The sequence below is a fragment of the Thamnophis sirtalis genome, unplaced genomic scaffold (genome assembly GCF_051295495.1).
Source record: "Thamnophis sirtalis isolate CommonGarterSnake01/CBP01778 unplaced genomic scaffold, rThaSir2_p1.2 scaffold_3, whole genome shotgun sequence".
Taxonomy (NCBI): domain Eukaryota; kingdom Metazoa; phylum Chordata; class Lepidosauria; order Squamata; family Natricidae; genus Thamnophis; species Thamnophis sirtalis.
The window spans coordinates 26,490,900-26,503,635 of NW_028261383.1; the positions used below are offsets into that span (position 1 = coordinate 26,490,900).

At 47.2% G+C, this 12,736-nt stretch overlaps 1 long non-coding RNA gene across 1 annotated transcript; it reads right to left on the minus strand.

Moving 5' to 3' along the window:
- Positions 1 to 7,446: 7,446 nt before the first annotated feature.
- LOC106553759 (uncharacterized) lies at positions 7,447 to 12,475 on the minus strand. Its single transcript, XR_001313881.2, has 3 exons — positions 12,337 to 12,475; positions 10,438 to 10,590; positions 7,447 to 8,729 (listed from the first exon to the last, which is right to left on the minus strand). It is a non-coding gene; the product is annotated as an uncharacterized LOC106553759 (long non-coding RNA).
- Between the last annotated feature and the right edge of the window lie 261 nt (positions 12,476 to 12,736).

Consider the following 12,736-nt stretch of genomic DNA (forward strand, 5'->3'; position numbering starts at 1 on the left):
CACTGGGAACAGGCTCCAGCTGTTCCTCTGCCTCACTGCTGTCTAGTTCCGTAAGGACCTGATTACTGCCAGATGGCCTCTCCCCCATCTCTGCCTCCGATGCAGAACCCTCATCCGAGCCTTCCCCAGTCTCCAGGACTGGCCCCTGTTCCTCCCCAACCTTCTCACTGTCTGACTCTGCTGCCAGCTCTGCTGGCAGGACACAATACTAGTATAGAAAGTTAGCACCCACCTCTCTCCTAGAATGAAATATTCTAGGAAATATTAAAAAGGCAGAATATTATATCTCCCTGGATGAGAAAAGGAGAAACATGCTCTTGGGAAGCACCCTCCCCAACCTTTGTTAATAGCCCCAGAAAGACTGGCCCATCCTATCTACAAAACAAAACCCCTTCAGGGTTCAGAGCTTCAGGGTATTAGGATTAGCCCTCACTCAAGATCCAAACCAGGACATTAAGCCATAACAGGAATTAGCAATAGCAGTTAGACTTTTATACCGCTTCATAGGGCTTTCAGCCCTCTCTAAGCGGTTTACAGAGTCAGCATATCGCCCCCACAGTCTGGGTCCTCATTTCACCCACCTCGGAAGGATGGAAGGCTGAGTCAACCTTGAGCCGGTGAGATTAGAACCGCTGAACTGCAGATAACAGTCAGCTGAAGTGGCCTGCAGTACTGCACTCTAATCACTGCGCCACCTTGGCTCTTGCCCAATACCCTTTCAGAACACAAGCCTCTTCATTACATCATCACCCAGTACATCTCAACCAAGCCTGAGACCCAGACAGCCTACGAAACCTCTTCATTATATCATCATGGCCCTTCATGGTATTGGATCTGGGTACTTGAGAGACCGCCTACTGCCAATTACCTCCACTAGGCCAATAAGATCCCATAGATTAGGCCTCCTCCGAATTCCATCAGCCGGCCAATGTCGGCTGGCAACTACCCGGAGGAGAGCCTTCTCGGTGGCTGCTCCGACCCTCTGGAACGAACTCCCCATGGAGATTCGTACCCTCACCACCCTCCAGACCTTCCGCGTAGCCCTTAAAACCTGGCTGTCCCGCGTAGCCCTTAAAACCTGGCTGGGCTAGAGACCTCAACCCCACTCGAATAGTATGACTGTTGTGTTTTATAATGATGTATTGTCTTTATGTTTGTAAATTGTTTGTCCCCCCTCCCCCTGAATTGTGAGCCGCCCTGAGTCCCCCCAGGGAAAAGGGCGGCATACAAATAAAGCAATTCAATTCAATTCAATTCAATCACCCAGCAAGATTCAACCAAGCCTGGGACAATGACAGTCTACAAAGTTAGCTAAGACCCCTGTATAGCCCCCTGGGAGTCTGACAGCCATTTCTTGCAAGGTCCAAGAGGGGGGGATAAATATATCTCACTCTCCACTCCATGTGTTCAGCTGAACCAGGACCATGTGCTTAATGGTTCTGCTCCATTAAAACCATCCTTCCAAGCAGCCTCCATGTTTCCAGTGTCTTTCTCCCCACTTGGAATGGGACACAGATGGACATTTCTTCCTAAACTAGCCATAATATTGCTTCAGCCTTCCACGCAACACTTTGTGGGATAATTGTCCCTGAGAAAAGGGTGAATCATGGTGGAGAGTTGATAAGCATTGCATACAGATGACAGAAATCAAGACCTATCGGATGACTGCTGTGAATACAATAAAAGCGAGACTAAACATGTTGGCAGCTTAAAAGATTGCAGATTGAAAGTTTCCCCAAACCCCTTCCCCTCCCCCAGAGTCCAGCCCTGAGGGTTCACTCAACCCCCACTATGATGTTGTGTGAAGCTCATCTTTAGGTATTTTGCCCGCCTGGAGTTCTAGGACAGTTCGCCTTGACAGGATGTAAACAACTCCACTCGGCAGGGCAAGAATTATTGAGAGCAAACCTCCCTTTCGGTTCACGTGGGATTTCACCTCACTAGCTCACTTCCCCAACCCAAATGCCATGCCCCCCCCCCCACCGCTTACTATGGCAGCTGATACCAAGCATGCGTCAAAATCGAACCCCATGCTGGAGATTTGGCTGATAGTTTCATTCTACATAACATAGCTATAGTATTATTTTTTTATATTTTCTACTCCCCCATTACTAATATTATTATGATTATCATTGTTTGGTTGCTTTACATACACTGAGAGCTTCTGCACAAATTCCTCAAGTGTTTAACCACCAAAGTATTCAATTCAATTCTCCAAACCAGGTAACATCTTAGTTATTGCTGCCACCTAGTGACCAAGCGTAGAATTGCAGTGTTCCAATATCTCAGGGGTTGCCACCAAGAAATAATGGATGGAAACTAGAAAAGAAACTAGAGAATTTTCTTGACAGTGAGAAGAGTTAACCAGTGGAAGGGCTTGCCTCCAGAAGTTGTGGGTGACCCATCACTGGATGTTCTTAAGAAGAGATTGGACAACCATTTGTCTGGAATGGTATAGGGGCCGTGATGGCAAACCTGCGACATGAGGAGCCATATTTGGTGGCACACCAGCTTTTAGCTCCTCATTTACCACCCTTCTAGAGGAGGCTGTTTTTGCCCTCCCCAGGCACCAGGAAAGCCTCCGGAGGTTGGGGAGGGTGAAAAACGGCCTCAACAGGCCAACCCGAAGTTTGGGAACAAACTTCTGGTGGCCCATTTTTTGCCCTCTCCAGCCTCTGGAGGCTTTCCTGGTGCCTGGGGAGGGGGAAAAACAGCCCCAACAGGCCAACCGAAAGTTTGGGAGCCTCCAGAGCATGGGGAGGGGGTCACACACGCATGTGCAGTTGGGGGGGGGGAATTGAGTGGGCATGCACACGCGATAGGACACAGTTTTGGCATGCCACGAGAAAAAGGTTGGCCATCATTGGTATAGGATCTTCCTGCCTGAACAGAGTTGGACTAGAAGCCCCCCCCCCCCAAGGTACTTACCAATTTTTTTGTTCTGCATTGTCCATTTGGAGAGAAAATGGAAATTTATCTTGGTATAATTCAAGGGAAAGACGGGGTCAACTGAAATCTTGCCACGCCTAATTTTCTGGGGTGTTGTGGACTGCCAAGCAGGGAGGCAGAAGGGGTTAGGGCTTGTTTTAATGTTTGGCGCGCTTTCAGTGCATATATAAAGGTCTGTAGTTGAGTTTTTAACTAAGTTTGGTTTCTGATTTTTAGGAAACCATGCCTTCCAAATTCAGTAATTATGGCCAAACTTATAGGAAGATTGCCCTGGAATCCAATTGTTACAGGTAGCCTTCCTCCATGCGTCCCTGAGGGCTTTCTTATATAGTAAAACAGTGAATTAGAAATCTTTTGTTTTCTATCAATGACAGCCGAGCCACTATCTTTCTCCACCAGTAATTCTAGAAGCATCTTTTCTTCTTGCTCGTTTCTCAAACTCAGCAACTGCTGAACTTCAACTGCCAAAAACACAGTGGCTGGGGAATTCTGGGAGTTGAAGTCCATACAGCTGAAAGTTGCCAAGTTGAAAAACACTGGCTCCGAATGTTGTGTGAACTAGTGAAGCGTGGCTTCTCAAGTTACGCTGATATACAGGTAGTCCTGAATATACAACAGTTCGTTTAGTGATTGTCTGAAGTTAAAACGGCACTGAATAATGAGACTTATATCCATTTTTCACACTTATGACTGTTGCAATGTCCTGGGATCATCTTTTGCAACTTCTGAACAAGCAAAGATGATGGGGAAGTCCGATTCACTTAACCATGTTACTAACTTAAGTTAAAAATTCACTTAACTGTGGCAGGAAAGGTGGTAAAATGGGGCAAAACTCATTTTAACAATTGTCTTGTTTTAGCAACAGAAATTTGGGGCTTAAAATCACAATATGTTGAAGAACATAAGACTACCAGTACATTAAAAAAACTGCAAAAAGTATACCGTGTTACCCCCAAAATAAGACAGGATCTAATTTTGACCCCCAAAATAAGTGCTTGGCCTTATTTTCAGTGAGGTCTTATTATTTTTCAGCTGTAGGAGGCAGTGAGCGTGGTCATCTCATGGCTGCTGATGTGTTGTGCGATGCTGGGCATGCTGTTCTTTTTGTGGCAGCCATTAGCGTGACAGAAGGGGCACAGTGGCTAGGGTTGCGAGAACAGCTATCAGGTAAGGGCATGTGGGGTGCATGAGGCATATCCCACCTCCATTTCCAGTCTTGCCTCCTCACCACCTATTGTTTGTGCGGCAAGCAACCAGAGGAAACGGTGGCGACCGACTGCGCATGTTTAAATATTATTTTGGGGGGAGGGCTTATTTTAGCACATGTGCTCAGAAGCCCAATTAGGCTTATTATCCAAGGAGGTCTTATTTTCGGAGAAGTTGGTGACCAGCTTAATTTAAGGGTAGCCTAACTTTGCCCATTGCGTTAACCCAGTCACCATACTTTGTTAAAGTGACTTTTTAAAAATAGAGGCTAATGGAGAAATCATAATTAAATGGTGGTTTTAGGGTTTTTAAAATATCTGTGTCTAAGCTGCAGTTTCAAAGGGAGGCCGTATGGTGCAGTTTGCAGTTTTAGAAAGGTACACATTCCTGAAAACTTCAGGGCTTCAAAGTCACAGAAGCTGCAAGAACAGAGTATTTTGAGATTTGCATGTTGCTTTTCCCAAATCTTTTATAGCAATAAGACTTATATACCGCTTCATAGGGCTTTCAGCCCTCTCTAAGCGGTTTACAGAGTCAGCATATTGCCCCCAAAAATCCGGGTCCTCATTTTACCCACCTCGGAAGGATGGAAGGCTGAGTCAACCCTGAGCCGGTGAGATTTGAACAGCCGAACTGCAGAACTGCAGTCAGCTGAAGTAGCCTGCAGTGCTGCATTTAACCACTGCGCCACCTTGGTTCTTTTACTTAGAATAGATGACAGGATGACAACTGGTTGGAAATACCATTTATTGTACCATGGGGAAAATATCCATACAAGAGAGACATTCTATACATGCTTAATTTGTGTGTGTGGAAAGAAATCTTTCAAAAATTACATCTCATTAAACATAAAACCCAGCCATACAGGTGACAAACCATATATGTTTTCAACCTGTGAAAAATGTTCCAGTCAAAGATCCCATCTTATTAACCATGAAAGGAGTGGGGGAGAAAATCCATTCCCTTGTTCAGTCTGGGGTAAGAAAACTCAGTCATAAAACTTTTGCGTTCTGAGGTATATGACTGAGGAGACCGGTTAACAGCAACTAGAACGGTTTATTCGAACAGAACTTAAGACAAGCAACAGGCAACAAAAACCCCGTCTGACAGCTATTTATACAGGGAGCTGTCAGACGGAGAACCAATGGGAGTGCAACTTATACAGGGAGCTGTCAGACGGGGAACCAATGGGAGTGCAGGGTTTCTCCTGCCGAGAGGCAGGTGCGTCCTGACCAATCAGAGGCGACTTGCATAGCTCCGTCTGCTGGCCAGGACACAACACCCCTTTCCCCTGGACTGCGTAAGCATATTCGTGGAAGTAGTCTGGGTGTCTGCGCACGCGCTGAGAGCATCTCAGTAAGGGTGTGGCTGCCGCCACAGGAGTGCAAGTGTCTCTGCTCCGTTGGATTGGCTGCGCAAACAATGCTGGAGGGCCCACCCTGGACATGGCGCTAGTTTGCAAAAAGTGTCCTGGCGAGAACAAGGCGGGCTGTGCGGTGTCGGAGCTAGTTGTGGTTTGTTGGTCGGGCTGGCAGGCGGCGTTGTTAGGGCCGGATGTCTCTGGAATGGCTGGATGGTCCATGGTCCATGGTCCTCTCTGCAACTCGCTGGCAGAGCTCCTTATGAGCCGCAAACTCCGCACTACTTTAGACCGTCTGCACCACCACTACACCCCTTTGGACTGCTCTTCTTTCTGGACACAGCGGTGGAAGAACTGGCATCGCGCATAATGGGAGGGCGTGGGCTCGTAATGGAGCTTAAGCCGAGACAGGAGCAGGTCCCAAGGCACAGAGTAGACTGGGGAGGGTGCGGAGAGAGCTTGAGCTGTAGCGAACATTTCAGCCCCACAATAGTGCAGGAAAATGCTGCGTTTCCTGTCAATTGACAGGTCCGTGAGGTCATGGTTGAGAAGAAAACATTCAAAACGTTCCAGGAACGCACCCCATGCCTCAGACTCTGGCCTAAACGGTGCAAAAACAGTAGCGGCAGCCATGGGAGGCACGCAGTAAGGATCCGGTTCTCCAGTCCTTGTCGCCAGTTTTGCGTTCTGAGGTAAATGACTGAGGAGACCGGTTAACAGCAACTAGAACGGTTTATTCGAACAGAACTTAAGACAAGCAACAGGCAACAAAACCCCCGTCTGACAGCTATTTATACAGGGAGCTGTCAGACGGGGAACCAATGGGAGTGCAACTTATACAGGGAGCTGTCAGACGGGGAACCAATCGGAGTGCAGGGTTTCTCCCGCCGAGAGGCAGGCGCGTCCTGACCAATCAGAGGCGACTTGCATAGCTCCATCTGCTGGCCAGGACACAACACCCCTTTCCCCTGGACTGCGTAAGCATATTCGTGGAAGTAGTCTGGGCGTCTGCGCACGCGCTGAGAGCATCTCAGTAAGGGTGTGGCCGCTGCCACCGGAGGAGTGCGAGTGTCTCTGCTCCGTTGGATTGGCTGCGCAAACAATGCTGGAGGGCCCACCCTGGACATGGCGCTAGTTTGCAAAATGTGTCCCGGCGAGAACAAGGCGGGCTGTGCGGCGTCGGAGCTAGTTGTGGTTTGTTGGTCGGGCCGGCAGGCGGCGTTGTTAGGGCCGGATGTCTCTGGAATGGCTGGATGGTCCATGGGCCTCTCTGCAACTCGCTGGCAGAGCTCCTTATGGGCCGCAAACTCCGCACTACTTTAGACTGTCTGCACCACCACTACACCCCTTTGGACTGCCCTTCTTTCTGGACACAGCGGTGGAAGAACTGGCGTCGCGCATAATGGGAGGGCATGGGCTCGTAATGGAGCTTAAGCCGAGACAGGAGCAGGTCCCAAGGCACAGAGTAGACCGGGGAGGGTGCGGAGAGAGCTTGAGCTGTAGCGAACATTTCAGCCCCACAATAGTGCAGGAAAATGCTGCGTTTCCTGTCAACTGACAGGTCCGTGAGGTCATGGTCGAGAAGAAAACATTCAAAACGTTCCAGGAACGCACCCCATGCCTCAGACTCTGGCCTAAACGGTGCAAAAACAGTAGCGGCAGCCATGGGAGGCACGCAGTAAGGATCCGGTTCTCCAGTCCTCGTCGCCAGTTTTGCGTTCTGAGGTAAATGACTGAGGAGACCGGTTAACAGCAACTAGAACGGTTTATTCGAACAGAACTTAAGACAAGCAACAGGCAACAAAACCCCCGTCTGACAGCTATTTATACAGGGAGCTGTCAGACGGGGAACCAATGGGAGTGCAACTTATACAGGGAGCTGTCAGACGGGGAACCAATCGGAGTGCAGGGTTTCTCCCGCCGAGGCAGGCGCGTCCTGGCCAATCAGAGGCGCCTTGCACAGTGCCATCTGCTGGCCAGGACACAACAAAAACACCTCTCATCAGACACGAAATAATGCATACAGGAGGAAAACCATATCAATGCTCCGTTTGTTTTTCTCCGAGCGCTGTCCTTTGTTTCACAGGAAGATCCCTCACAGATGACTAAAACCATATTTGTGGTCCATGTGCACAAAATGCTTCACTAACCAAGCATGCATGCTTAGACAGGAGCAAATTCACATGGGAAAGGTACCTTTGTCCCACCTGTGGCAAGAAGTTTACCTGGTCCTCCGGTCTAGCACAGAAGAATTGATACCACGGAAACGCCCTATTTACAGAAAAGACTTCCGTCATAAAAACGGCATAAGGGAAACCATACAGGAGAAAAACCATATGCGTGCTCGGTCCGTGGGAAGGGATTTAGCTGGAAAAGTCATCTGGCTGTCCACAGGAGAGGCCACAAGGGAGAAAAATTACACACATGCTCAGTGTGTGGGAAATGCTTGAACCAAAGATGCAATCTTCTTAGTCACAAAACATCTTGCATCCAAGAAGAAACCTACAGGAGAGACACCCTATATATGCTCCGTGTGTGTGGAAAAGGGAGGAGTGAGAGAACTAACTTGATTTCACAGGAAAGCATATCCACACACAAGAAAAATGTATTAACCGTGCATGTTCTGTGGGAAAAGCTTCAAGCAAAGGTTCAACCTCACTAACCATGAATGAGACCAGGCTGGAAAAACTCGGCATATATGCTCAGTCTGTGGGAGAAGCTGCAGCGATAAAGCCAGCCTTCTCTGATATATGAGAAACCCACATGGGGACGATGCCATATTTGGGCTCTGTCTGCAGGAAAATGTTTGCCAATGAATCCCCCCATGAAAGAATTCATGCTGGAGAAAAACACTACACCTGTTCAGTCTGTGGAAGAACTTCAAGCACAGAACAAGTTACACCGAAAAATCCACACCCAGGAAAAGCTGTACATGTGTTCTGTCTGCGTAGGAAGTTCAGCCTTAAAAAACCTTTGGAAGAATCCACTTAGGAAGAGAAACCGTATTCATACAGGGATTGCGGGAAAAGGTTCAAGCCAAAATCGAGCTTTATATCCCGCGAAAGAAGCCGCGTGGGAGAGAAATCACACATGCTCCCTCTGGGAGAAACGTTTTGGGCAAAGATAAAACCTCATGAATCACGAGTGAATCCACATGGAAGAAAACCCACAGAGGGGTCCGGTTTGTGGGAAAAGTTTCTGGACCAAAGCATACCTGAGGAGACATGAAAAAAAATCCATGTGAGATGAAAGGATCTTTCTGTGTGTATGTGTATATATATATATGTATATATATATATGTATATATGTATATGTGTGTATGTATGTATATATATATATATATATATATATATATATATATATATATATATATATATATATATATATATATATATATATATATATATATATATATATATATATATATATATATATATATATATATATATATACCCTCCACAAAAAACTGAAAGGGATGACACAAGGAGGCAAATGTCAAAAAGACAATCAGGTTGCAAACTGCACACTATTCCAATGTGCATTGTGACTTTGTATGCCTTACAACAGTGTTTTTTTAATCTTGACTGCTTTAAGAGAGGGATCTTGAAGTCCTAGTGGACAACCATTTAAATATGAACCAGCAGTGTGCAGCAGCTGCCCAAAAAGGAAACACAGTTCTAGGCTGCATAAACAGAGGGACAGAATCAAGATCATGTGAAGTGTTAATGCTACTTTATAATGCCTTGGAATGCTGCATTCAGTTCTGGTCGCCACGATGTAGAAAAGATGCGGAGACTCTAGATAGAAAGAGTGCAGTGAAGAGCAACAAAGATGATTAGGGGACTGGAGGCTAAAACATATGAAGAACGGTTGCAGGAACTGGGTATGTCTAGTTTAATGAAAAGAAGGACTAGGGGAGACATGATAGCAGTCTTCCAGTATCTCAGGGGTTGCCACAAAGAAGAGGGAGTCAAACTATTCTCCAAAGCACCTGAGGGTAGAACAAGAAGCAATGGGTGGAAACTAATCAAGGAGAGAAGCAACTTAGAACTGAGGAGAAATTTCCTGACAGTTAGAACAATTAATCAGTGGAACAGCTTGCCTCCAGAAGTTGTGAATGCCCCAACATTGGAAGTCTTTAAGAAGATGTTGGATAGCCGTTTGTCTGAAACAGTATAGGGTTTCCTGCCTAGGCAGGGGGCTGGACTAGTAGACCTCCAAGGTCCCTTCCAACTCTGCTATTGTATTGTATTGTATAAGATGTGCAGACTTCAATTGCCAGAATTCCCTAGCTAGCATGGGGAAAATATTTTTATTTTTCATCTTATCTTATGCCTATGGAGATTCTCAGTCATCCAGGTTATGGTTCTGTGTGCCCCCCCCCCCCCCCCGCGGCAATTGGACTTTCACTGTTTAACTGTTCTAAATGTTAGGAAATTTCTCCTCAGTTCCAAGTTGCTTCTCTCCTTGATTAGTTTCCACCCATTGCTTCTTGTTCTACCCTCAGGTGCCTTGGAGAGTAGTTTGACTCCCTCTTTGTGGCAGCTCCTGAGATATTGGAAGACTGCTATCATGTCTCCCCTAGTCCTTCTTTTTCTTAAACTAAATATACCCAGTTCCTGCAACCGTTCTTCATATGATTGTCTCCAGTCCCCTAATTTGGGATGGTTGAGAACTGAGTCACATTTGTGACGGTTGCAGTATCCCGTAGTCATGTGAACTACTTTTGCGACCTTCGGGCAAGCAAAGTCAGTGGGGAAACCAGCTCCGCTTAACAACCGTGTTACTAATTTAAGAACTGCAGTGGTTCACTTAAGAAAGGTGGTGAGAAAAGTTGTAAGATGGGGCAAAACATATTTAACAAATTTCTCACTTGACAATAAACATCTTGGGCTCAATTGTGGTCATAAGTTGAGGACTACCTGTATTATGCGAAGAAGCGCTTCCTTTTCTCTTGCAATGTTCAAGTCTTGCAATCACCTTCCCTGGGGTTTTAGTCATGTTCAGCTCTCACTCACCTTCTGTCCGAACTTTTTACAGAGTCTCAAGTCTTCTCACTTCTCTGTTCCTACACCCTTAAAGACAAAACAAGAATGAAAAAAACACAATTTGGCTTTCAAAGTTATTTAGATCCAGAGTACATACCACAAAGCAGGGCAAGGTAAGTATAGGTAGTCCTCAACTTACAAGAGTTCATTTAGTAACCATTCAGAGTTACAATGGCACTGAAAAAAAACTTACTTATGACCGTTTTTTCACACTTATGACCACCGAAACATCCCCATGGTCACCTCATCAAAATTTGAGGTGCTTGACAAACTGACTCATATTTATGACGGTGTCCCAAGATCGTGCAATCCACCTTTTGTGATCTTCTGACTGACAATGGGGAATCCATGTTACTAACTTAACTTCCTGTTGTCATAAAATGAGGCAAACTCAGTTAACCAATGTCTCACTTAGCAATAGAAAGTTTGGGCTCAACTGTGGTCGTAAGTCAAGGACTACCTGCTATGAAAACTAGTTTTCTTCTGAACCGTTTTCCCCTTTAAATTATAGTTCAGGGGTCCCCAACCTGTGGACTACTACCAGGCCATGGCCTATTTGCAACTGGGCCGTGTGAGCGCTTGCCAGTGCGCAAGCCGTTAGACTCAAGGAAGCACTGGGCGCCAGTGCTCGCAGCCCTATTCACACGAGCAGTGGCCACTCGCAGCCCCACTTGTGCAAATAGTGGGTGCATTGGTTGCTCACACAAATAAATCTGGATGGGCGCGCACCAGGGGTGGTATTCAGCTGGTTCGGACCGGTTCTGGTGGAAATTTTGAGTAGTTCGGAGAACCAGCAAATGCCATCTCTGGCTAGCCCTGCCCCCGCCCGCCCTGTCACTTCTCACGCTGTGTGGCTCCTTGCTTGCGTTGACCAGTCATTGTGGCTTGGTTGCCTTTCTACGCGGTGCCTGCAGACCAACTGAGAAGCCCTGATCTGCCTGCCTGGGTAAGTAAGCCTGTGAGTCGCGGCCTAACTAGCTTCCCCCCTGCCCCTGCCTTCCTTCTGTACTCCCCTCAACGTGGCCCCCGCCATGCTTGATTGCCCTTTTTGCGGGGAAGGGAAGCAGCTGAGCTGCAGCTGCCTTTCATTGGGGTGCGTGGAGCGAGATGGAGCTCCTCCAGCCCTTTCTTCTTTTCACCCTTCTCTTCTTCTCTTTGTGGGCAGAAGAGTTTTCCCCACCCACCACTGCCCAGTGATGCCCTCACTTTCCCCAAATCCCCCAAGCATTTCTTTGCCTACCTGATGTACAGCTCCGTCTTGTTTCTTGCAATCATGTGCAGGGGAACCAAAGTTTGTGTGGGGCTAAAAAGAAAGTTCAACCAAACAATTCCAACTTCTTGTAAAAGAAAAAGATCTCGTGAAGTTGGAATTGATTTGAATTTTTTTTTTTAAGCCCCACACAATCTTTCGTTTCACTGCACATGATGGCGAGAAACACGACAGAGCTGGACATCAGGTAGGCAAAGAAATGCTTGGGAGAAGTGAGGGTATCTGGATAGTGGTGGGTGGGGAAAGCTCCATGGCGCAGTTTTGCAGTGATGAAATGGAGTGGAATGGCCGTCGCGAGATAAAGAGGAACAAAACAACCCCATCATGCCATGCCCCCTCCTGCCGCCAAGCCGTGAATGGACTTTCCTTCGCCTGCACCATTTCCCATGTTGTCTGGGAGGCAGGCCGCTCGTTCGTGCCGCTTAACCCTAACCCTAACCCAAGCAACACAACATGTAGATATTGAATTTTTTATTCTAAATTTAAAAAAAAGAGGAACTTACCCAAAATTAGGTGAAGGCAGGCAGGCCATGTGGGAGGCAGGAAGATTCAGGAGTTGCTCGCACATTGATCCAGTGAACAGCATTGGGCCGTGAAGCAAGGCAGGAGAGCTGGAGGCACTCGGGAGTCGCTCACAGGAAGGTAAGCTGAAGGAAAATTGTAAATTGTATTGATTTCCCTTCCATAGGACTCACCGGGAAGACTGCATGGAAGGCAGGGAAGCATGGCGGGCCCGAGTGGAAGGGAGTAGGGAAGGCAGGCGGGGATGGTGGTGGTGGTGGAAAGCTAGCTAGGCTGTGAGTGTTGCCTGGGATGGAGCTGTGGTGCCGAAGTAAGCCAGGCAAGCCCAGGGACAGTGGGGGAGAAGGTAGCTAGGCCATCGTGTGAGATGGAGCCGAGGTG